At 51.1% G+C, this 26,744-nt stretch overlaps 1 protein-coding gene across 1 annotated transcript in view; it reads right to left on the reverse strand.

Moving 5' to 3' along the window:
• Positions 1-26,744, reverse strand: part of LOC137376320 (solute carrier family 22 member 2-like) — a 462,182-nt gene that overhangs the window by 258,183 nt on the left and 177,255 nt on the right. The gene's annotated exons all lie outside the window — the stretch shown is intronic.

Below are 26,744 nucleotides of genomic sequence, written 5' to 3' on the forward strand. Positions count from 1 at the left end.
AGGCCCTGAACTGACCATCAACACAGACCCCAGACTGAGCATCAACCTGACCCCAGACTGACCATCAACTCAGACCCCCAACTGACCATCAACTCAGACCCCAGACTGACAATCAACAGACCATGAACTGACAATCAACTCAGACCATGAACTGAGCATCAACTCAGACCCCAGACTGAGCATCAACTCAGACCCCAGACTGAGCATCAACTCAGACCATGAACTAAGCAGCAACCCAGACGGCAGAATGAGCATCAACTCAGACCCCGAACTGACCATCAACTCAGACCCCAGGCAGAGCATCAACTGAGACGCCAGACTGAGCATGAAGTCAGAACCCAGACTGAGCATCAACTCAGACCCTGAACTCAGATCCCGAACAGACCATCAACTCAGACCCCAGACTGACCATCAATTCAGACCCCAGAGTGAGCATCAACTCAGACCACAGATTGAGCATCAACTCAGACCCCAAATTGACCATCAACTCAGACCCCGAACTGAGCATCAACTCAGACCCCAGACTGAGCATGAACTCAGAACCCAGACTGACCATCAACTCAGACTCTGAAGTGCGCATCCAAACCCCAAACTGAGCATCAACTCAGACCCCAGACTGAGCATGAACTCAGACCCCAGACTGAACATCAACTCAGACCCCAGACTGACCATCAACTCAAACCCCGAACTGAGCATGAACTCAGACCCCAGACTGAGCATCAACTCAGACCCCAGACTGACCATCAACTCAGACCCCAGACTGACCATCAACTCAGACTCTGAAGTGAGCATCCAGACACCAAAATGAGCATCAACTCAGACCCCAGACTGAGCATGAACTCACACCCCGAACTGAGCATCAACGCAGATCCCAGAATGACCATCAACTCAGACCCCAGACTGACCATCAACACAGACCCTGAACTGACCATCAACTCAGACCCCAACCTGAGCATCAACTCAGACCCCAGACTGAGCATCAACTCAGACCATGAACTAAGCATCAACTCAGACGCCAGAATGAGCATCAACTCAGACCACGAACTGGCCATCAACAGACCCCAGACTGAGCAGCAACACAGACCCCAGACTGAGCATCAACTCAGACCTCGAACTGACCATCAACTCAGACCCCAGACTGAGCATCAACTCAGACCTCAGGTTGACCATCAGCTCAGACGCCAGGATGACAATCAACTCAGACCCCAGGATGACCATGAACTGAGTCCCCAGGATGACCATAAATTCTGACCCTAGACTGTCCATCAATCCAGACTCCTGACTGACCATCAACTGAGATCACAGACTGACCAGCAATTCTGACCCTAGACTGATGATCAACTCGGAACCCAGGATGACCATCAACCCACACCCCAGGATGACCATCAACTCTGATCCTGGATTGACCATCAACACAGACCCTGAACAGACCATCAACACACACCCGAACTGAGCATTAACTCAGACCCCAGACTGACCATCAACTCAGACCCCGAACTGAACAACAACTCAGACCCCGAACGGACGATCAACTGACCCCAGAGTGACCATCAACTCAGACACCGAACTGACCGTCAATTCAGAACCGAGACTGACCATCAACTCAGACCCTGAACTGACTGTCAATTCGGACCCCAACCTGACCATCAACACAGACCCCAGACTGACCATCAACTCAGACCCCGAAAAGACCATCAACTCAGACACCGAACAGACCATCATCGCAGACCCCTGACTGACCATCAACTGAGACCCCAGACTGAACATCAAGTCAGACCCCGAACAGACCATCAACTCAGACCCCGAACATACCAACCACTCCGACCCTGGACTGACCATCAATTCAAACCCCAGATTGAGCATCAACTCAGTACCAGACTGACCATCATCTCAGACCACGAAATGACCATCAACTCAGACCCCAAAGTGACCATCAATTCAGAATCCAGACTGAGCATCAACTCAGACCCCAGACTGACCATCAACTCAGACCCCGAACTGACCATCATCTCAGATCCTAGACTGAGCATCAACTCAGACCCCAAAATGTGCATCAACTCATACCCCGAACTGAGCATCAACTCAGACTCTGAACTGACCATCAACACAGACCCCGAACTGAGCATCAACACAGACCCCGAACTGACCATCAACACAGACACCAGACTGAGTATCAACTCAGACCCCAGACTGACCATCAACTCAGACCCCAGACTGAACATCAATTCAGACCCCAGACTGAACATCAACTCAGAACCCAGACTGAGCATCAACTCAGACCCCAGACTGAACATCAACTCAGACCCGAGACTGACCATCAACTCAAACCCTGAACTGACTGTCAATTCGGACCCCAGCCTGACCATCAACACAGAGCCCAGATTGACCATCAACCCAGGCCCCGAAATGACCATCAACTCAGACGCCAGACTGAACATCAACTCAGACCGCGAAAAGACCATCATCTCAGACCGCAGACTGACCATCAATTCAGACCCCAGAGTGAGCATCAACTCAGACCCCAGACTGAGCATGAACTCAGAACCCAGACTGACCATCAACTCAGACTCTGAACTGAGCATCCAGACCCCAGACTGAGCATCAACTCAGACCCCAGACTGAGCATCAACTCAGAATCCGAACTGAGCATCAAATCAGACCCCAGACTGAGAATCAACTCAGACCCCAGACTGAGCATCAACTCAGACCCCAGAATGAACATCAACTCAGACCCTGAACTGACCATCAACACACACCCCGAACTGAGCATCAACGCAGATCCCAGAATGACCATCAACTCAGACCCTGAACTGACCATCAACTCAAACCCCAACCTGAGCATCAACTCAGACCCCAGACTGAGCATCAACTCAGACCATGAACTAAGCATCAACTCAGACGCCAGAATGAGCATCAACTCAGACCACGAACTGGCCATCAACTCAGACCCCAGACTGAGCAGCAACACAGACCCCAGACTGAGCATCAACTCAGACCCCGAACTGACCATCAACTCAGACCCCAGACTGAGCATCAACTCAGACCCCAGGATGACCATGAACTGAGTCCCCAGGATGACCATAAATTCTGACCCTAGACTGTCGATCAATCCAGACTCCTGACTGACCATCAACTGAGATCACAGACTGACCAGCAATTCTGACCCTAGACTGATGATCAACTCGGAACCCAGGATGACCATCAACCCACACCCCAGGATGACCATCAACTCTGATCCTGGATTGACCATCAACACAGACCCTGAACTGACCATCAACACACACCCGAACTGAGCATTAACTCAGACCCCAGACTGACCATCAACTCAGACCCCGAACTGAACAACAACTCAGATCCCGAACGGACAATCAACTGACCCCAGAGTGAACATCAACTCAGACACCGAACTGACCGTCAATTCAGAACTGAGACTGACCATCAACTCAGACCCTGAACTGACTGTCAATTCGGACCCCAACCTGACCATCAACACAGACCCCAGACTGACCATCAACTCAGACCCCGAAAAGACCATCAACTCAGACACCGAACATACCAACCACTCCGACCCTGGACTGACCATCAATTCAAACCCCAGATTGAGCATCAACTCAGTACCAGACTGACCATCATCTCAGACCACGAAATGACCATCAACTCAGACCCCAAAGTGACCATCAATTCAGAACCCAGACTGAGCATCAACTCAGACCCCAGACTGAACATCAACTCAGACCGCGAAAAGACCATCATCTCAGACCGCAGACTGACCATCAATTCAGACCCAAGAGTGAGCATCAACTCAGACCCCAGACTGAGCATGAACTCAGAACCCAGACTGACCATCAACTCAGACTCTGAACTGAGCATCCAGACCCCAGACTGAGCATCAACTCAGACCCCAGACTGAGCATCAACTCAGACCCCAGACTGAGCATCAACTCAGACCCCAGACTGAGCATGAACTCAGAACCCAGACTAAGCATCAAGTCAGACCCCGAACTGATCATCAATTCAGACCCCGAAATGACCATCAACAGACCCTAGGCTGAACATAAACTCAGACCCCAAACTGACGATCAATTCAGACCCCAGACTGAGCATCAACTCAGACCACAGACTGAGCTTCAACTCAGACCCCAGACTGAGCATCAACTTAGACCCCAGATTGACCATCAACTCAGACACCGAACTGACCATCAACTCAGACCCCAGACTGAGCAGCAACAGAGATCCCAGACTGAGCATCAGCTCAGACCCCAGACTGAGCATCAACTCAGACCCCAGACTGAGCAGCAACACAGACCCCAGACTGAGCATCAGCTCAGACCCCAGACTGAGCATCAACTTAGACCCCAGATTGACCATCAACTCAGACACCGAACTGACCATCAACTCAGACCCCAGACTGAGCAGCAACAGAGACCCCAGACTGAGCATCAGCTCAGACCCCAGACTGAGCATCAACTCAGACCCCAGACTGAGCAGCAACAGAGACCCCAGACTGAGCATCAGCTCAGACCCCAGACTGAGCATCAACTCAGACCCCAGACTGAGCAGCAACACAGACCCCGAAAAGACCATCAACTCAGACCCCGAACATACCAACAACTCCGACCCTGGACTGACCATCAATTCAAACCCCAGATTGAGCATCAACGCAGTACCAGACTGACCATCATCTCAGACCCCGAAATGACCATCAAAACAGACCCCGAAATGACCATCAATTCAGACCCCAAAGTGACCATCAATTCAGAACCCAGACTGAGCATCAACTGAGACCCCAGACTGACTATCAACTCAGAGCCCAGACTGACCATCAACCCAGGCCCCGAAATGACCATCAACTCAGACCCCAGACTGAACATCAACTCAGACCGCGAAAAGACCATGAACTCAGACCCCAGACTGAGCATCAACTCAGATCCCGAACAGACCATCAACTCAGACCTCAGACTGACCATCAATTCAGACCCCAGAGTGAGCATCAATTCAGACCCCAGAGTGAGCATCAACTCAGACCCCAGACTGAGCATCAACTCAGACCCCAGACTGGGCATGAACTCAGACCCCAGACTGAGCATCAACTCAGACCCCAGACTGAGCATGAACTCAGAACCCAGACTAAGCATCAAGTCAGACCCCGAAATGACCATCAACAGACCCTAGGCTGAACATATACCCAGACCCCAGACTGAGCATCAACTCAGACCACAGACTGAGCATCAACTCAGACCTCGAACTGACCATCAACTCAGACCCCAGACTGAGCATCAACTCAGACCCCAGACTGAGCATGATCTCAGAACCCAGACTGACCATCAATTCAGACTCTGAACTGAGCATCCAGACCCCAGACTGAGCATCAACTCAGACCCCAGACTGAGCATGAACTCAGACCCCAGACAGAGCATGAACTCAGACCCCAGATTGAGCATCAACTCAGACCCCAGACTGAGCATCAACTCAGAACCCAGACTGAGCATCAACTCAGATCCCAGATTGACCATCAACTCAGACACCGAACTGACCATCAACTCAGACCCCAGATTGACCATCAACTCAGACCCCGAAATGACCATCAACAGACCCTAGGCTGAACATAAACTCAGACCACAAACTGACAATCAATTCAGACCCCAGACTGAGCATCAACTTAGACCACAGACTGAGCATCATCTCAGACCCCAGACTGAGCATCAACTCAGATCCCAGATTGACCATCAACTCAGACACCGAACTGACCATCAACTCAGACCCCAGACTGAGCAGCAACACAGATCCCGAACAGACCAACAACTCAGACCCCAGACTGAGCATCAACTCAGACCCCAGACTGAGCATCAACTCAGACCATGAACGAAGCATCAGCCCAGACGCCAGAATGAGCATCAACTCAGAATCCGAACTGAGCATCAAATCAGACCCCAGACTGAGCATCAACTCAGACCCCAGAATGTACATCAACTCAGACCCTGAACTGACCATCAACACACACCCCGAAATGAGCATCAACGCAGATCCCAGAATGACCATCAACTCAGACCCCAGACTGACCATCAACACAGACCCTGAGCTGACCATCAACTCAGACATCAACCTGAGTATCAACTCAGACCACAGACTGACCATCAACTCAGACCATGAACTAAGCATCAACTCAGACGCCAGAATGAGCATCAACTCAGACCCCGAACTGACCATCAACTCAGACCCCAGACTGAGCATCAACTCAGACACCAGACTGAGCAGCAACACAGACCCCAGACTGAGCATCAACTCAGACCTCGAACTGACCATCAACTCAGACCCCAGACTGAGCATCAACTCAGACCTCAGGATGACCATCAACTCAGACGCCAGAATGACAATCAACTCAGACCCCAGGATGACCATGAACTGAGTCCCCAGGATGACCATAAATTCTGACCCTAGACTGTCCATCAATCCAGACTCCTGACTGACCATCAACTGAGATCCCAGACTGACCAGCAATTCTGACCCTAGACTGATGATCGAATCGGAACCCAGGATGACCATCAACCCACACCCCAGGATGACCATCAACTCTGACCCTGGATTGACCATCAACACAGACCCTGAACTGACCATCAACATACACCCCGAACTGAGCATTAACTCAGACCCCAGACTGACCATCAACTCAGACCCCGAACTGACCATCAACTCAGACCCCGAACTGAACATCAACTCAGACCCCGAACTGACGATCAACTGAGATGCCAAACGCACGATCAACTGACCCCAGACTGACCATCAACTCAGACACCGAACTGACCGTCAATTCAGAACCGAGACTGATCATCAACTCAGACCCTGAACTGACTGTCAATTCGGACCCCAACCTGACCATCAACTCAGACCCCTGACTGACCATCAACTGAGACCCCAGACTGAACATCAAGTCAGACCCCGAACAGACCATCAACTCAGACCCCGAACATACCAACCACTCCGACCCTGGACTGACCATCAATTCAAACCCCAGATTGAGCATCAACTCAGTACCAGACTGACCATCATCTCAGACCACGAAATGACCATCAACTCAGACCCCAAAGTGACCATCAATTCAGAACCCAGACTGAGCATCAACTCAGACCCCAGACTGACCATCAACTCAGACCCCGAACTGACCATCATCTCAGATCCTAGACTGAGCATCAACTCAGACCCCAAAATGTGCATCAACTCATACCCCGAACTGAGCATCAACTCAGACTCTGAACTGACCATCAACACAGACCCCGAACTGAGCATCAACACAGACTCCGAACTGACCATCAACACAGACGCCAGACTGAGTATCAACTCAGACCCCAGACTGACCATCAACTCAGACCCCAGACTGAACATCAATTCAGACCCCAGACTGAACATCAACTCAGAACCCAGACTGAGCATCAACTCAGACCCCAGACTGAACATCAACTCAGACCCGAGACTGACCATCAACTCAAACCCTGAACTGACTGTCAATTCGGACCCCAGCCTGACCATCAACACAGAGCCCAGATTGACCATCAACCCAGGCCCCGAAATGACCATCAACTCAGACGCCAGACTGAACATCAACTCAGACCGCGAAAAGACCATCATCTCAGACCGCAGACTGACCATCAATTCAGACCCCAGAGTGAGCATCAACTCAGACCCCAGACTGAGCATGAACTCAGAACCCAGACTGACCATCAACTCAGACTCTGAACTGAGCATCCAGACCCCAGACTGAGCATCAACTCAGACCCCAGACTGAGCATCAACTCAGAATCCGAACTGAGCATCAAATCAGACCCCAGACTGAGAATCAACTCAGACCCCAGACTGAGCATCAACTCAGACCCCAGAATGAACATCAACTCAGACCCTGAACTGACCATCAACACACACCCCGAACTGAGCATCAACGCAGATCCCAGAATGACCATCAACTCAGACCCTGAACTGACCATCAACTCAAACCCCAACCTGAGCATCAACTCAGACCCCAGACTGAGCATCAACTCAGACCATGAACTAAGCATCAACTCAGACGCCAGAATGAGCATCAACTCAGACCACGAACTGGCCATCAACTCAGACCCCAGACTGAGCAGCAACACAGACCCCAGACTGAGCATCAACTCAGACCCCGAACTGACCATCAACTCAGACCCCAGACTGAGCATCAACTCAGACCCCAGGATGACCATGAACTGAGTCCCCAGGATGACCATAAATTCTGACCCTAGACTGTCGATCAATCCAGACTCCTGACTGACCATCAACTGAGATCACAGACTGACCAGCAATTCTGACCCTAGACTGATGATCAACTCGGAACCCAGGATGACCATCAACCCACACCCCAGGATGACCATCAACTCTGATCCTGGATTGACCATCAACACAGACCCTGAACTGACCATCAACACACACCCGAACTGAGCATTAACTCAGACCCCAGACTGACCATCAACTCAGACCCCGAACTGAACAGCAACTCAGATCCCGAACGGACAATCAACTGACCCCAGAGTGAACATCAACTCAGACACCGAACTGACCGTCAATTCAGAACTGAGACTGACCATCAACTCAGACCCTGAACTGACTGTCAATTCGGACCCCAACCTGACCATCAACACAGACCCCAGACTGACCATCAACTCAGACCCCGAAAAGACCATCAACTCAGACACCGAACATACCAACCACTCCGACCCTGGACTGACCATCAATTCAAACCCCAGATTGAGCATCAACTCAGTACCAGACTGACCATCATCTCAGACCACGAAATGACCATCAACTCAGACCCCAAAGTGACCATCAATTCAGAACCCAGACTGAGCATCAACTCAGACCCCAGACTGAACATCAACTCAGACCGCGAAAAGACCATCATCTCAGACCGCAGACTGACCATCAATTCAGACCCAAGAGTGAGCATCAACTCAGACCCCAGACTGAGCATGAACTCAGAACCCAGACTGACCATCAACTCAGACTCTGAACTGAGCATCCAGACCCCAGACTGAGCATCAACTCAGACCCCAGACTGAGCATCAACTCAGACCCCAGACTGAGCATCAACTCAGACCCCAGACTGAGCATGAACTCAGAACCCAGACTAAGCATCAAGTCAGACCCCGAACTGATCATCAATTCAGACCCCGAAATGACCATCAACAGACCCTAGGCTGAACATAAACTCAGACCCCAAACTGACGATCAATTCAGACCCCAGACTGAGCATCAACTCAGACCACAGACTGAGCTTCAACTCAGACCCCAGACTGAGCATCAACTTAGACCCCAGATTGACCATCAACTCAGACACCGAACTGACCATCAACTCAGACCCCAGACTGAGCAGCAACAGAGATCCCAGACTGAGCATCAGCTCAGACCCCAGACTGAGCATCAACTCAGACCCCAGACTGAGCAGCAACACAGACCCCAGACTGAGCATCAGCTCAGACCCCAGACTGAGCATCAACTTAGACCCCAGATTGACCATCAACTCAGACACCGAACTGACCATCAACTCAGACCCCAGACTGAGCAGCAACAGAGACCCCAGACTGAGCATCAGCTCAGACCCCAGACTGAGCATCAACTCAGACCCCAGACTGAGCAGCAACAGAGACCCCAGACTGAGCATCAGCTCAGACCCCAGACTGAGCATCAACTCAGACCCCAGACTGAGCAGCAACACAGACCCCGAAAAGACCATCAACTCAGACCCCGAACATACCAACAACTCCGACCCTGGACTGACCATCAATTCAAACCCCAGATTGAGCATCAACGCAGTACCAGACTGACCATCATCTCAGACCCCGAAATGACCATCAAAACAGACCCCGAAATGACCATCAATTCAGACCCCAAAGTGACCATCAATTCAGAACCCAGACTGAGCATCAACTGAGACCCCAGACTGACTATCAACTCAGAGACCAGACTGACTATCAACTCAGAGCCCAGACTGACCATCAACCCAGGCCCCGAAATGACCATCAACTCAGACCCCAGACTGAACATCAACTCAGACCGCGAAAAGACCATCAACTCAGACCCCAGACTGAGCATCAACTCAGATCCCGAACAGACCATCAACTCAGACCTCAGACTGACCATCAATTCAGACCCCAGAGTGAGCATCAACTCAGACCACAGACTGAGCATCAACTCAGACCTAGAACTGACCATCAATTCAGACCCCAGAGTGAGCATCAACTCAGACCCCAGACTGAGCATCAACTCAGACCCCAGACTGGGCATGAACTCAGACCCCAGACTGAGCATCAACTCAGACCCCAGACTGAGCATGAACTCAGAACCCAGACTAAGCATCAAGTCAGACCCCGAACTGATCATCAATTCAGACCCCGAAATGACCATCAACAGACCCTAGGCTGAACATAAACCCAGACCCCAGACTGAGCATCAACTCAGACCACAGACTGAGCATCAACTCAGACCTCGAACTGACCATCAACTCAGACCCCAGACTGAGCATCAACTCAGACCCCAGACTGAGCATGATCTCAGAACCCAGACTGACCATCAATTCAGACTCTGAACTGAGCATCCAGACCCCAGACTGAGCATCAACTCAGACCCCAGATTGAGCATCAACTCAGACCCCAGACTGAGCATCAACTCAGAACCCAGACTGAGCATCAACTCAGATCCCAGATTGACCATCAACTCAGACACCGAACTGACCATCAACTCAGACCCCAGATTGACCATCAACTCAGACCCCGAAATGACCATCAACAGACCCTAGGCTGAACATAAACTCAGACCACAAACTGACAATCAATTCAGACCCCAGACTGAGCATCAACTTAGACCACAGACTGAGCATCATCTCAGACCCCAGACTGAGCATCAACTCAGATCCCAGATTGACCATCAACTCAGACACCGAACTGACCATCAACTCAGACCCCAGACTGAGCAGCAACACAGATCCCGAACAGACCAACAACTCAGACCCCAGACTGAGCATCAACTCAGACCCCAGACTGAGCATCAACTCAGACCATGAACGAAGCATCAGCCCAGACGCCAGAATGAGCATCAACTCAGAATCCGAACTGAGCATCAAATCAGACCCCAGACTGAGCATCAACTCAGACCCCAGAATGTACATCAACTCAGACCCTGAACTGACCATCAACACACACCCCGAAATGAGCATCAACGCAGATCCCAGAATGACCATCAACTCAGACCCCAGACTGACCATCAACACAGACCCTGAGCTGACCATCAACTCAGACATCAACCTGAGTATCAACTCAGACCACAGACTGACCATCAACTCAGACCATGAACTAAGCATCAACTCAGACGCCAGAATGAGCATCAACTCAGACCCCGAACTGACCATCAACTCAGACCCCAGACTGAGCATCAACTCAGACACCAGACTGAGCAGCAACACAGACCCCAGACTGAGCATCAACTCAGACCTCGAACTGACCATCAACTCAGACCCCAGACTGAGCATCAACTCAGACCTCAGGATGACCATCAACTCAGACGCCAGAATGACAATCAACTCAGACCCCAGGATGACCATGAACTGAGTCCCCAGGATGACCATAAATTCTGACCCTAGACTGTCCATCAATCCAGACTCCTGACTGACCATCAACTGAGATCTCAGACTGACCAGCAATTCTGACCCTAGACTGATGATCGAATCGGAACCCAGGATGACCATCAACCCACACCCCAGGATGACCATCAACTCTGACCCTGGATTGACCATCAACACAGACCCTGAACTGACCATCAACATACACCCCGAACTGAGCATTAACTCAGACCCCAGACTGACCATCAACTCAGACCCCGAACTGACCATCAACTCAGACCCCGAACTGAACATCAACTCAGACCTCGAACTGACGATCAACTGAGATGCCAAACGCACGATCAACTGACCCCAGACTGACCATCAACTCAGACACCGAACTGACCGTCAATTCAGAACCGAGACTGATCATCAACTCAGACCCTGAACTGACTGTCAATTCGGACCCCAACCTGACCATCAACTCAGACCCCTGACTGACCATCAACTGAGACCCCAGACTGAACATCAAGTCAGACCCCGAACAGACCATCAACTCAGACCCCGAACATACCAACCACTCCGACCCTGGACTGACCATCAATTCAAACCCCAGATTGAGCATCAACTCAGTACCAGACTGACCATCATCTCAGACCACGAAATGACCATCAACTCAGACCCCAAAGTGACCATCAATTCAGAACCCAGACTGAGCATCAACTCAGACCCCAGACTGACCATCAACTCAGACCCCGAACTGACCATCATCTCAGATCCTAGACTGAGCATCAACTCAGACCCCAAAATGTGCATCAACTCATACCCCGAACTGAGCATCAACTCAGACTCTGAACTGACCATCAACACAGACCCCGAACTGACCATCAACACAGACGCCAGACTGAGTATCAACTCAGACCCCAGACTGACCATCAACACAGACCCCAGACTGAACATCAATTCAGACCCCAGACTGAACATCAACTCAGAACCCAGACTGAGCATCAACTCAGACCCCAGACTGAACATCAACTCAGACCCGAGACTGACCATCACCTCAAACCCTGAACTGACTGTCAATTCGGACCCCAGCCTGACCATCAACACAGAGCCCAGATTGACCATCAACCCAGGCCCCGAAATGACCATCAACTCAGACGCCAGACTGAACATCAACTCAGACCGCGAAAAGCCCATCATCTCAGACCGCAGACTGACCATCAATTCAGACCCCAGAGTGAGCATGAACTCAGAACCCAGACTGACCATCAACTCAGACTCTGAACTGAGCATCCAGACCCCAGACTGAGCATCAACTCAGACCCCAGACTGAGCATCAACTCAGAATCCGAACTGAGCATCAAATCAGACCCCAGACTGAGAATCAACTCAGACCCCAGACTGAGCATCAACTCAGACCCCAGAATGAACATCAACTCAGACCCTGAACTGACCATCAACACACACCCCGAACTGAGCATCAACGCAGATCCCAGAATGACCATCAACTCAGACCCCAGACTGACCATCAACACAGACCCTGAACTGACCATCAACTCAGACCCCAACCTGAGCATCAACTCAGACCCCAGACTGAGCATCAACTCAGACCATGAACTAAGCATCAACTCAGACGCCAGAATGAGCATCAACTCAGACCACGAACTGGCCATCAACTCAGACCCCAGACTGAGCAGCAACACAGACCCCAGACTGAGCATCAACTCAGACCCCGAACTGACCATCAACTCAGACCCCAGACTGAGTATCAACTCAGACCTCAGGTTGACCATCAGCTCAGACGCCAGGATGACAATCAACTCAGACCCCAGGATGACCATGAACTGAGTCCCCAGGATGACCATAAATTCTGACCCTAGACTGTCGATCAATCCAGACTCCTGACTGACCATCAACTGAGATCACAGACTGACCAGCAATTCTGACCCTAGACTGATGATCAACTCGGAACCCAGGATGACCATCAACCCACACCCCAGGATGACCATCAACTCTGATCCTGGATTGACCATCAACACAGACCCTGAACAGACCATCAACACACACCCGAACTGAGCATTAACTCAGACCCCAGACTGACCATCAACTCAGACCCCGAACTGAACAACAACTCAGACCCCGAACGGGCGATCAACTGACCCCAGAGTGACCATCAACTCAGACACCGAACTGACCGTCAATTCAGAACCGAGACTGACCATCAACTCAGACCCTGAACTGACTGTCAATTCGGACCCCAACCTGACCATCAACACAGACCCCAGACTGACCATCAACTCAGACCCCGAAAAGACCATCAACTCAGACACCGAACAGACCATCATCACAGACCCCTGACTGACCATCAACTGAGACGCCAGACTGAACATCAAGTCAGACCCCGAACAGACCATCAACTCAGACCCCGAACATACCAACCACTCCGACCCTGGACTGACCATCAATTCAAACCCCAGATTGAGCATCAACTCAGTACCAGACTGACCATCATCTCAGACCACGAAATGACCATCAACTCAGACCCCAAAGTGACCATCAATTCAGAACCCAGACTGAGCATCAACTCAGACCCCAGACTGACCATCAACTCAGACCCCGAACTGACCATCAACTCAGATCCTAGACTGAGCATCAGCTCAGACCCCAAAATGTGCATCAACTCATACCCCGAACTGAGCATCAACTCAGACTCTGAACTGACCATCAACACAGACCCCGAACTGACCATCAACACAGACGCCAGACTGAGTATCAACTCAGACCCCAGACTGACCATCAACACAGACCCCAGACTGAACATCAATTCAGACCCCAGACTGAACATCAACTCAGACGCCAGACTGAGTATCAACTCAGACCCCAGACTGACCATCAACACAGACCCCAGACTGAACATCAATTCAGACCCCAGACTGAACATCAATTCAGACCCCAGACTGAACATCAACTCAGAACCCAGACTGAGCATCAACTCAGACCCCAGACTGAACATCAACTCAGACCCGAGACTGACCATCAACTCAAACCCTGAACTGACTGTCAATTCGGACCCCAGCCTGACCATCAACACAGAGCCCAGATTGACCATCAACCCAGGCCCCGAAATGACCATCAACTCAGACGCCAGACTGAACATCAACTCAGACCGCGAAAAGACCATCATCTCAGACCGCAGACTGACCATCAATTCAGACCCCAGAGTGAGCATCAACTCAGACCCCAGACTGAGCATGAACTCAGAACCCAGACTGACCATCAACTCAGACTCTGAACTGAGCATCCAGACCCCAGACTGAGCATCAACTCAGACCCCAGACTGAGCATCAACTCAGAATCCGAACTGAGCATCAAATCAGACCCCAGACTGAGAATCAACTCAGACCCCAGACTGAGCATCAACTCAGACCCCAGAATGAACATCAACTCAGACCCTGAACTGACCATCAACACACACCCCGAACTGAGCATCAACGCAGATCCCAGAATGACCATCAACTCAGACCCCAGACTGACCATCAATTCAGACCCCAGAGTGAGCATCAACTCAGACCCCAGACTGAGCATGAACTCAGAACCCAGAGTGACCATCAACTCAGACTCTGAACTGAGCATCCAGACCCCAGACTGAGCATCAACTCAGACCCCAGACTGAGCATCAACTCAGACCCCAGACTGAGCATCAACTCAGACCCCAGACTGAGCATGAACTCAGAACCCAGACTAAGCATCAAGTCAGACCCCGAACTGATCATCAATTCAGACCCCGAAATGACCATCAACAGACCCTAGGCTGAACATAAACTCAGACCCCAAACTGACGATCAATTCAGACCCCAGACTGAGCATCAACGCAGACCACAGACTGAGCATCAACTCAGACCCCAGACTGAGCATCAACTTAGACCCCAGATTGACCATCAACTCAGACACCGAACTGACCATCAACTCAGACCCCATACTGAGCAGCAACAGAGATCCCAGACTGAGCATCAGCTCAGACCCCAGACTGAGCATCAACTCAGACCCCAGACTGAGCAGCAACACAGACCCCAGACTGAGCATCAGCTCAGACCCCAGACTGAGCATCAACTCAGACCCCAGACTGAGCAGCAACACAGACCCCGAACAGACCATCAACTCAGACCCCGAACATACCAACAACTCCGACCCTGGACTGACCATCAATTCAAACCCCAGATTGAGCATCAACGCAGTACCAGACTGACCATCATCTCAGACCACGAAATGACCATCAACTCAGACCCCAAAGTGACCATCAATTCAGAACCCAGACTGAGCATCAACTGAGACCCCAGACTGACTATCAACTCAGAGCCCAGACTGACCATCAACCCAGGCCCCGAAATGACCATCAACTCAGACCCCAGACTGAACATCAACTCAGACCGCGAAAAGACCATCAACTCAGACCCCAGACTGAGCATCAACTCAGATCCCGAACAGACCATCAACTCAGACCTCAGACTGAGCATCAATTCAGACCCCAGAGTGAGCATCAACTCAGACCACAGACTGAGCATCAACTCAGACCTAGAACTGACCATCAATTCAGACCCCAGAGTGAGCATCAACTCAGACCCCAGACTGAGCATCAACTCAGACCCCAGACTGGGCATGAACTCAGACCCCAGACTGACCATCAATTCAGACCCCAGAGTGAGCATGAACTCAGAACCCAGACTGACCATCAACTCAGACTCTGAACTGAGCATCCAGACCCCAGACTGAGCATCAACTCAGAATCCGAACTGAGCATCAAATCAGACCCCAGACTGAGAATCAACTCAGACCCCAGAGTGAGCATGAACTCAGAACCCAGACTGACCATCAACTCAGACTCTGAACTGAGCATCCAGACCCCAGACTGAGCATCAACTCAGAATCCGAACTGAGCATCAAATCAGACCCCAGACTGAGAATCAACTCAGACCCCAGACTGAGCATCAACTCAGACCCCAGAATGAACATCAACTCAGACCCTGAACTGACCATCAACACACACCCCGAACTGAGCATCAACGCAGATCCCAGAATGACCATCAACTCAGACCCCAGACTGACCATCAACACAGACCCTGAACTGACCATCAACTCAGACCCCAACCTGAGCATCAACTCAGACCCCAGACTGAGCATCAACTCAGACCATGAACTAAGCATCAACTCAGATGCCAGAATGAGCATCAACTCAGACCACGAACTGGCCATCAACTCAGACCCCAGACTGAGCAGCAACACAGACCCCAGACTGAGCATCAACTCAGACCCCGAACTGACCATCAACTCAGACCCCAGACTGAGTATCAACTCAGACCTCAGGTTGACCATCAGCTCAGACGCCAGGATGACAATCAACTCAGACCCCAGGATGACCATGAACTGAGTCCCCAGGATGACCATAAATTCTGACTCTAGACTGTCCATCAATCCAGACTCCTGACTGACCATCAACTGAGATCACAGACTGACCAGCAATTCTGACCCTAGACTGATGATCAACTCGGAACCCAGGATGACCATCAACCCACACCCCAGGATGACCATCAACTCTGATCCTGGATTGACCATCAACACAGACCCTGAACAGACCATCAACACACACCCGAACTGAGCATTAACTCAGACCCCAGACTGACCATCAACTCAGACCCCGAACTGAACAACAACTCAGACCCCGAACGGGCGATCAACTGACCCCAGAGTGACCATCAACTCAGACACCGAACTGACCGTCAATTCAGAACCGAGACTGACCATCAACTCAGACCCTGAACTGACTGTCAATTCGGACCCCAACCTGACCATCAACACAGACCCCAGACTGACCATCAACTCAGACACCGAAAAGACCATCAACTCAGACACCGAACAGACCATCATCACAGACCCCTGACTGACCATCAACTGAGACCCCAGACTGAACATCAAGTCAGACCCCGAACAGACCATCAACTCAGACCCCGAACATACCAACCACTCCGACCCTGGACTGACCATCAATTCAAACCCCAGATTGAGCATCAACTCAGTACCAGACTGACCATCATCTCAGACCACGAAATGACCATCAACTCAGACCCCAAAGTGACCATCAATTCAGAATCCAGACTGAGCATCAACTCAGACCCCAGACTGACCATCAACTCAGACCCCGAACTGACCATCATCTCAGATCCTAGACTGAGCATCAACTCAGACCCCAAAATGTGCATCAACTCATACCCCGAACTGAGCATCAACTCAGACTCTGAACTGACCATCAACACAGACCCCGAACTGACCATCAACACAGACGCCAGACTGAGTATCAACTCAGACCCCAGACTGACCATCAACACAGACCCCAGACTGAACATCAATTCAGACCCCAGACTGAACATCAACTCAGACCCCCGACTGAACATCAACTCAGACCCGAGACTGACCATCAACTCAAACCCTGAACTGACTGTCAATTCGGACCCCAGCCTGACCATCAACACAGAGCCCAGATTGACCATCAACCCAGGCCCCGAAATGACCATCAACTCAGACGCCAGACTGAACATCAACTCAGACCGCGAAAAGACCATCATCTCAGACCGCAGACTGACCATCAATTCAGACCCAAGAGTGAGCATCAACTCAGACCCCAGACTGAGCATGAACTCAGAACCCAGACTGACCATCAACTCAGACTCTGAACTGAGCATCCAGACCCCAGACTGAGCATCAACTCAGACCCCAGACTGAGCATCAACTCAGACCCCAGACTGAGCATCAACTCAGACCCCAGACTGAGCATGAACTCAGAACCCAGACTAAGCATCAAGTCAGACCCCGAACTGATCATCAATTCAGACCCCGAAATGACCATCAACAGACCCTAGGCTGAACATAAGCTCAGACCCCAAACTGACGATCAATTCAGACCCCAGACTGAGCATCAACTCAGACCACAGACTGAGCATCAACTCAGACCCCAGACTGAGCATCAACTTAGACCCCAGATTGACCATCAACTCAGACACCGAACTGACCATCAACTCAGACCCCATACTGAGCAGCAACAGAGATCCCAGACTGAGCATCAGCTCAGACCCCAGACTGAGCAGCAACACAGACCCCAGACTGAGCATCAGCTCAGACCCCAGACTGAGCATCAACTCAGACCCCAGACTGAGCAGCAACACAGACCCCGAACAGACCATCAACTCAGACCCCGAACATACCAACAACTCCGACCCTGGACTGACCATCAATTCAAACCCCAGATTGAGCATCAACGCAGTACCAGACTGACCATCATCTCAGACCACGAAATGACCATCAACTCAGACCCCAAAGTGACCATCAATTCAGAACCCAGACTGAGCATCAACTGAGACCCCAGACTGACTATCAACTCAGAGCCCAGACTGACCATCAACCCAGGCCCCGAAATGACCATCAACTCAGACCCCAGACTGAACATCAACTCAGACCGCGAAAAGACCATCAACTCAGACCCCAGACTGAGCATCAACTCAGATCCCGAACAGACCATCAACTCAGACCTCAGACTGACCATCAATTCAGACCCCAGAGTGAGCATCAACTCAGACCACAGACTGAGCATCAACTCAGACCTAGAACTGACCATCAATTCAGACCCCAGAGTGAGCATCAACTCAGACCCCAGACTGAGCATCAACTCAGACCCCAGACTGGGCATGAACTCAGACCCCAGACTGAGCATCAACTCAGACCCCAGACTGAGCATGAACTCAGAACCCAGACTAAGCATCAAGTCAGACCCCGAACTGATCATCAATTCAGACCCCGAAATGACCATCAACAGACCCTAGGCTGAACATAAACCCAGACCCCAGACTGAGCATCAACTCAGACCACAGACTGAGCATCAACTCAGACCTCGAACTGACCATCAACTCAGACCCCAGACTGAGCATCAACTCAGACCCCAGACTGAGCATGATCTCAGAACCCAGACTGACCATCAATTCAGACTCTGAACTGAGCATCCAGACCCCAGACTGAGCATCAACTCAGACCCCAGACTGAGCATGAACTCAGACCCCAGACAGAGCATGAACTCAGACCCCAGATTGAGCATCAACTCAGACCCCAGACTGAGCATCAACTCAGAACCCAGACTGAGCATCAACTCAGATCCCAGATTGACCATCAACTCAGACACCGAACTGACCATCAACTCAGACCCCAGACTGAGCAGCAACACAGATCCCGAACAGACCAACAACTCAGACCCCAGACTGAGCATCAACTCAGACCCCAGACTGAGCATGAACTCAGAACCCAGACTGACCATCAACTCAGACTCTGAACTGAGCATCCAGACCCCAGACTGAGCATCAACTCAGACCCCAGACTGAGCATCAACTCAGACCCCAGACTGAGCATCAACTCAGACCCCAGACTGAGCATGAACTCAGAACCCAGACTAAGCATCAAGTCAGACCCCGAACTGATCATCAATTCAGACCCCGAAATGACCATCAACAGACCCTAGGCTGAACATAAACTCAGACCCCAAACTGACGATCAATTCAGACCCCAGACTGAGCATCAACTCAGACCACAGACTGAGCATCAACTCAGACCCCAGACTGAGCATCAACTTAGACCCCAGATTGACCATCAACTCAGACACCGAACTGACCATCAACTCAGACCCCATACTGAGCAGCAACAGAGATCCCAGACTGAGCATCAGCTCAGACCCCAGACTGAGCATCAACACAGACCCCAGACTGAGCATCAGCTCAGACCCCAGACTGAGCATCAACTCAGACCCCAGACTGAGCAGCAACACAGACCCCGAACAGACCATCAACTCAGACCCCGAACATACCAACAACTCCGACCCTGGACTGACCATCAATTCAAACCCCAGATTGAGCATCAACGCAGTACCAGACTGACCATCATCTCAGACCACGAAATGACCATCAACTCAGACCCCAAAGTGACCATCAATTCAGAACCCAGACTGAGCATCAACTGAGACCCCAGACTGACTATCAACTCAGAGCCCAGACTGACCATCAACCCAGGCCCCGAAATGACCATCAACTCAGACCCCAGACTGAACATCAACTCAGACCGCGAAAAGACCATCAACTCAGACCCCAGACTGAGCATCAACTCAGATCCCGAACAGACCATCAACTCAGACCTCAGACTGACCATCAATTCAGACCCCAGAGTGAGCATCAACTCAGACCACAGACTGAGCATCAACTCAGACCTAGAACTGACCATCAATTCAGACCCCAGAGTGAGCATCAACTCAGACCCCAGACTGAGCATCAACTCAGACCCCAGACTGGGCATGAACTCAGACCCCAGACTGAGCATCAACTCAGACCCCAGACTGAGCATGAACTCAGAACCCAGACTAAGCATCAAGTCAGACCCCGAACTGATCATCAATTCAGACCCCGAAATGACCATCAACAGACCCTAGGCTGAACATAAACCCAGACCCCAGACTGAGCATCAACTCAGACCACAGACTGAGCATCAACTCAGACCTCGAACTGACCATCAACTCAGACCCCAGACTGAGCATCAACTCAGACCCCAGACTGAGCATGATCTCAGAACCCAGACTGACCATCAATTCAGACTCTGAACTGAGCATCCAGACCCCAGACTGAGCATCAACTCAGACCCCAGACTGAGCATGAACTCAGACCCCAGACAGAGCATGAACTCAGACCCCAGATTGAGCATCAACTCAGACCCCAGACTGAGCATCAACTCAGAACCCAGACTGAGCATCAACTCAGATCCCAGATTGACCATCAACTCAGACACCGAACTGACCATCAACTCAGACCCCAGACTGAGCAGCAACACAGATCCCGAACAGACCAACAACTCAGACCCCAGACTGAGCATCAACTCAGACCCCAGACTGAGCATCAACTCAGACCATGAACGAAGCATCAGCCCAGACGCCAGAATGAGCATCAACTCAGAATCCGAACTGAGCATCAACTCAGACCCCAGAATGAACATCAACTCAGACCCTGAACTGACCATCAACACACACCCCGAACTGAGCATCAACGCAGATCCCAGAATGACCATAAACTCAGACCCCAGACTGACCATCAACACAGACCCTGAACTGACCATCAACTCAGACATCAACCTGAGTATCAACTCAGACCACAGACTGACCATCAACTCAGACCATGAACTAAGCATCAACTCAGACGCCAGAATGAGCATCAACTCAGACCCCGAACTGACCATCAACTCAGACCCCAGACTGAGCATCAACTCAGACCTCATGATGACCATCAACTCAGACGCCAGAATGACAATCAACTCAGACCCCATGATGACCATGAACTGAGTCCCCAGGATGACCATAAATTCTGACCCTAGACTGTCCATCAATCCAGACTCCTGACTGACCATCAACTGAGATCCCAGACTAACCAGCAATTCTGACCCTAGACTGATGATCGAATCGGAACCCAGGATGACCATCAACCCACACCCCAGGATGACCATCAACTCTGACCCTGGATTGACCATCAACACAGACCCTGAACTGACCATCAACATACACCCCGAACTGAGCATTAACTCAGACCCCAGACTGACCATCAACTCAGACCCCGAACTGACCATCAACTCAGACCCCGAACTGAACATCAACTCAGACCCCGAACTGACGATCAACTGAGACGCCAAACGCACGATCAACTGACCCCAGAGTGACCATCAACTCAGACACCGAACTGACCGTCAATTCAGAACCGAGACTGATCATCAACTCAGACCCTGAACTGACTGTCAATTCGGACCCCAACCTGACCATCAACACAGACCCCAGACTGACCATCAACTCAGACCCCGAAAAGACCATCAACAGACCCTAGCCTGAACATAAACTCAGACCCCAAACTGACCATCAATTCAAACCCCAGACTGAGCATCAACACAGACGCCAGACTGAGCATCAACTCAAACCCCAGACTGACCATCAACTCAGAATCCGAACTGAGCATCAAATCAGACCCCGGACTGAGCATCAACTCAGACCCCAGACTGAGCAGCAACTCAGACCCAGAATGAACATCAACTCAGACCCTGAACTGACCATCAACACACACCCCGAACTGAGCATCAACGCAGATCCCAGAATGACCATCAACTCAGACCCCAGACTGACCAGCAACACAGACCCTGAACTGACCATCGACTCAGACCCCAACCTGAGCATCAACTCAGACCGCAGACTGACCATCAACTCAGACCATGAACTAAGCATCAACTCAGACGCCAGAATGAGCATCAACTCAGACCCCGAACTGACCATCAACTCAGTCCCCAGACTGAGCATCAACTCAGACACCAGACTGAGCAGCAACACAGACCCCAGACTGAGCATCAACTCAGACCCCAGATTGACCATTAACTCAGACACCGAACTGACCATCAACTCAGACCCCAGACTGAGCATCAGCTCAGACCCCAGACTGAGCATCAACTCAGACACCAGTCTGAGCATCAACTCAGAATCCGAACTGAGCATCAAATCAGACCCCAGACTGAGCATCAACTCAGACCGCAGACTGACCATCAACTCAGACCATGAACTAAGCATCAACTCAGATGCCAGAATGAGCATCAACTCAGACCCCGAACTGACCATCAACTCAGACCCCGAACTGACCATCAACTCAGACACCAGACTGAGCAGCAACACAGACCCCAGACTGAGCATCAACTCAGACCCCGAACTGACCATCAACTCAGACCCCGAACTGACCATCAACTCAGATGCCAGGATGACAATCAACTCAGACCCCAGGATGACCATGAACTGAGTCCCCAGGATGACCATAAATTCTGACCCTACACTGTCCATTATCCAGACTCCTGACTGACCATCAACTGAGATCCCAGACTGACCAGCAATTCTGACTCTAGACTGATGATCAATTCGGAACCCAGGATGACCATCAACCCACACCCCAGGATGACTATCAACTCTGACCCTGGATTGACCATCAACACAGACCCTGAACTGACCATCAACATACACCCCGAACTGAGCATTAACTCAGACCCCAGACTGACCATCAACGCAGACCCCGAACTGAACATCAACTCAGACCCCGAACTGACGATCAACTGAGACCCCGAACGGACGATCAACTGACCCCAGAGTGACCATCAACTCAGACACCGAACTGACCGTCAATTCAGAACCGAGACTGACCATCAACTCAGACCCTGAACTGACTGTCAATACGGACCCCAACCTGACCATCAACTCAGACCCCTGACTGACCATCAACTGAGACCCCAGACTGAACAAGTCAGACCCCGAACAGACCATCAACTCAGACCACAGACTGACCATCAATTCAGACCCCAGAGTGAGCATCAACTCAGACCACAGACTGAGCATCAACTCAGACACCGAACTGACCATCAACACAGACCCCAGACTGAGCAGCAACACAGACCCCAGCCTGAGCATCAGCTCAGACCCCAGACTGAGCATCAACTCAGACCCCAGACTGAGCATCAACTCAGAATCCGAACTGAGCATCAAATCAGACCCCAGACTGAGCATCAACTCAGACCCCAGAATGAACATCAACTCAGACCCTGAACTGACCATCAACACACACCCCGAACTGAGCATCAACACAGATCCCAGAATGACCATCAACGCAGACCCCAGACTGACCATCAACACAGACCCTGAACTGACCATCAACTCAGACCCCAACCTGAGCATCAACTCAGACCACAGACTGACCATCAACTCAGACCATGAACTAAGCATCAACTCAGACGCCAGAATGAGCATCAACTCAGACACCAGACTGAGCAGCAACACAGACCCCAGACTGAGCATCAACTCAGACCTCGAACTGACCATCAACTCAGACCCCAGACTGAGCATCAACTCAGACCTCAGGATGACCATCAGCTCAGATGCCAGGATGACAATCAGCTCAGACCCCAGGATGACCATGAACTGAGTCCCCAGGATGACCATAAATTCTGACCCTTGACTGTCCATCAATCCAGACTCCTGACTGACCATCAACTGAGGTCCCAGACTGACCAGCAATTCTGACCCTAGACTGATGATCAAATCGGAACCCAGGATGACCATCAACCCACACTGCAGGATGACTATCAACTCTGACCCTGGATTGACCATCAACACAGACCCTGAACTGACCATCAACATACACCCCGAACTGAGCATTAACTCAGACCCCAGACTGACCATCAACTCAGACCCCGAACTGAACATCAACTCAGACCCCGAACTGACGATCAACTGAGACCCCGAACGGACGATCAACTGACCCCAGAGTGACCATCAACTCAGACACCGAACTGACCGTCAATTCAGAACCGAGACTGACCATCAACTCAGACCCTGAACTGACTGTCAATTCGGACCCCAACCTGACCATCAACTCAGACCCCTGACTGACCATCAACTGAGACCCCAGACTGAACAAGTCAGACCCCGAACAGACCATCAACTCAGACCCCAGACTGACCATCAATTCAGACCCCAGAGTGAGCATCAACTCAGACCACAGACTGAGCATCAACTCAGACACCGAACTGACCATCAACACAGACCCCAGACTGAGCAGCAACACAGACCCCAGCCTGAGCATCAGCTCAGACCCCAGACTGAGCATCAACTCAGACCCCAGACTGAGCATCAATTCAGACCCCAGAGTGAGCATCAACTCAGACCACAGACTGAGCATCAACTCAGACACCGAACTGACCATCAACACAGACCCCAGACTGAGCAGCAACACAGACCCCAGCCTGAGCATCAGCTCAGACCCCAGACTGAGCATCAACTCAGACCCCAGACTGAGCATCAACTCAGAATCCGAACTGAGCATCAAATCAGACCCCAGACTGAGCATCAACTCAGACCCCAGAATGAACATCAACTCAGACCCTGAACTGACCATCAACACACACCCCGAACTGAGCATCAACGCAGATCCCAGAATGACCATCAACGCAGACCCCAGACTGACCATCAACACAGACCCTGAACTGACCATCAACTCAGACCCCAACCTGAGCATCAACTCAGACCACAGACTGACCATCAACTCAGACCATGAACTAAGCATCAACTCAGACGCCAGAATGAGCATCAACTCAGACACCAGACTGAGCAGCAACACAGACCCCAGACTGAGCATCAACTCAGACCTCGAACTGACCATCAACTCAGACCCCAGACTGAGCATCAACTCAGACCTCAGGATGACCATCAGCTCAGATGCCAGGATGACAATCAGCTCAGACCCCAGGATGACCATGAACTGAGTCCCCAGGATGACCATAAATTCTGACCCTAGACTGTCCATCAATCCAGACTCCTGACTGACCATCAACTGAGATCCCAGACTGACCAGCAATTCTGACCCTAGACTGATGATCGAATCAGAACCCAGGATGACCATCAACCCACACCCCAGGATGACCATCAACTCTGACCCTGGATTGACCATCAACACAGACCCTGAACTGACCATCAACATACACCCCGAACTGAGCATTAACTCAGACCCCAGACTGACCATCAACTCAGACCCCGAACTGACCATCAACTCAGACCCCGAACTGAACATCAACTCAGACCCCGAACTGACGATCAACTGAGACGCCAAACGCACGATCAACTGACCCCAGAGTGACCATCAACTCAGACACCGAACTGACCGTCAATTCAGAACCGAGACTGATCATCAACTCAGACCCTGAACTGACTGTCAATTCGGACCCCAACCTGACAATCAACACAGACCCCAGACTGACCATCAATTCAGACCCCGAAAAGACCATCAACAGACCCTAGGCTGAACATAAACTCAGACCCCAAACTGACCATCAATTCAAACCCCAGACTGAGCATCAACACAGACGCCAGACTGAGCATCAACTCAGACCCCAGACTGACCATCAACTCAGAATCCGAACTGAGCATCAAATCAGACCCCGGACTGAGCATCAACTCAGACCCCAGACTGAGCAGCAACTCAGACCCAGAATGAACATCAAC

This window comes from Heterodontus francisci, chromosome 13 (assembly GCF_036365525.1).
Source record: "Heterodontus francisci isolate sHetFra1 chromosome 13, sHetFra1.hap1, whole genome shotgun sequence".
Lineage (NCBI taxonomy): Eukaryota > Metazoa > Chordata > Chondrichthyes > Heterodontiformes > Heterodontidae > Heterodontus > Heterodontus francisci.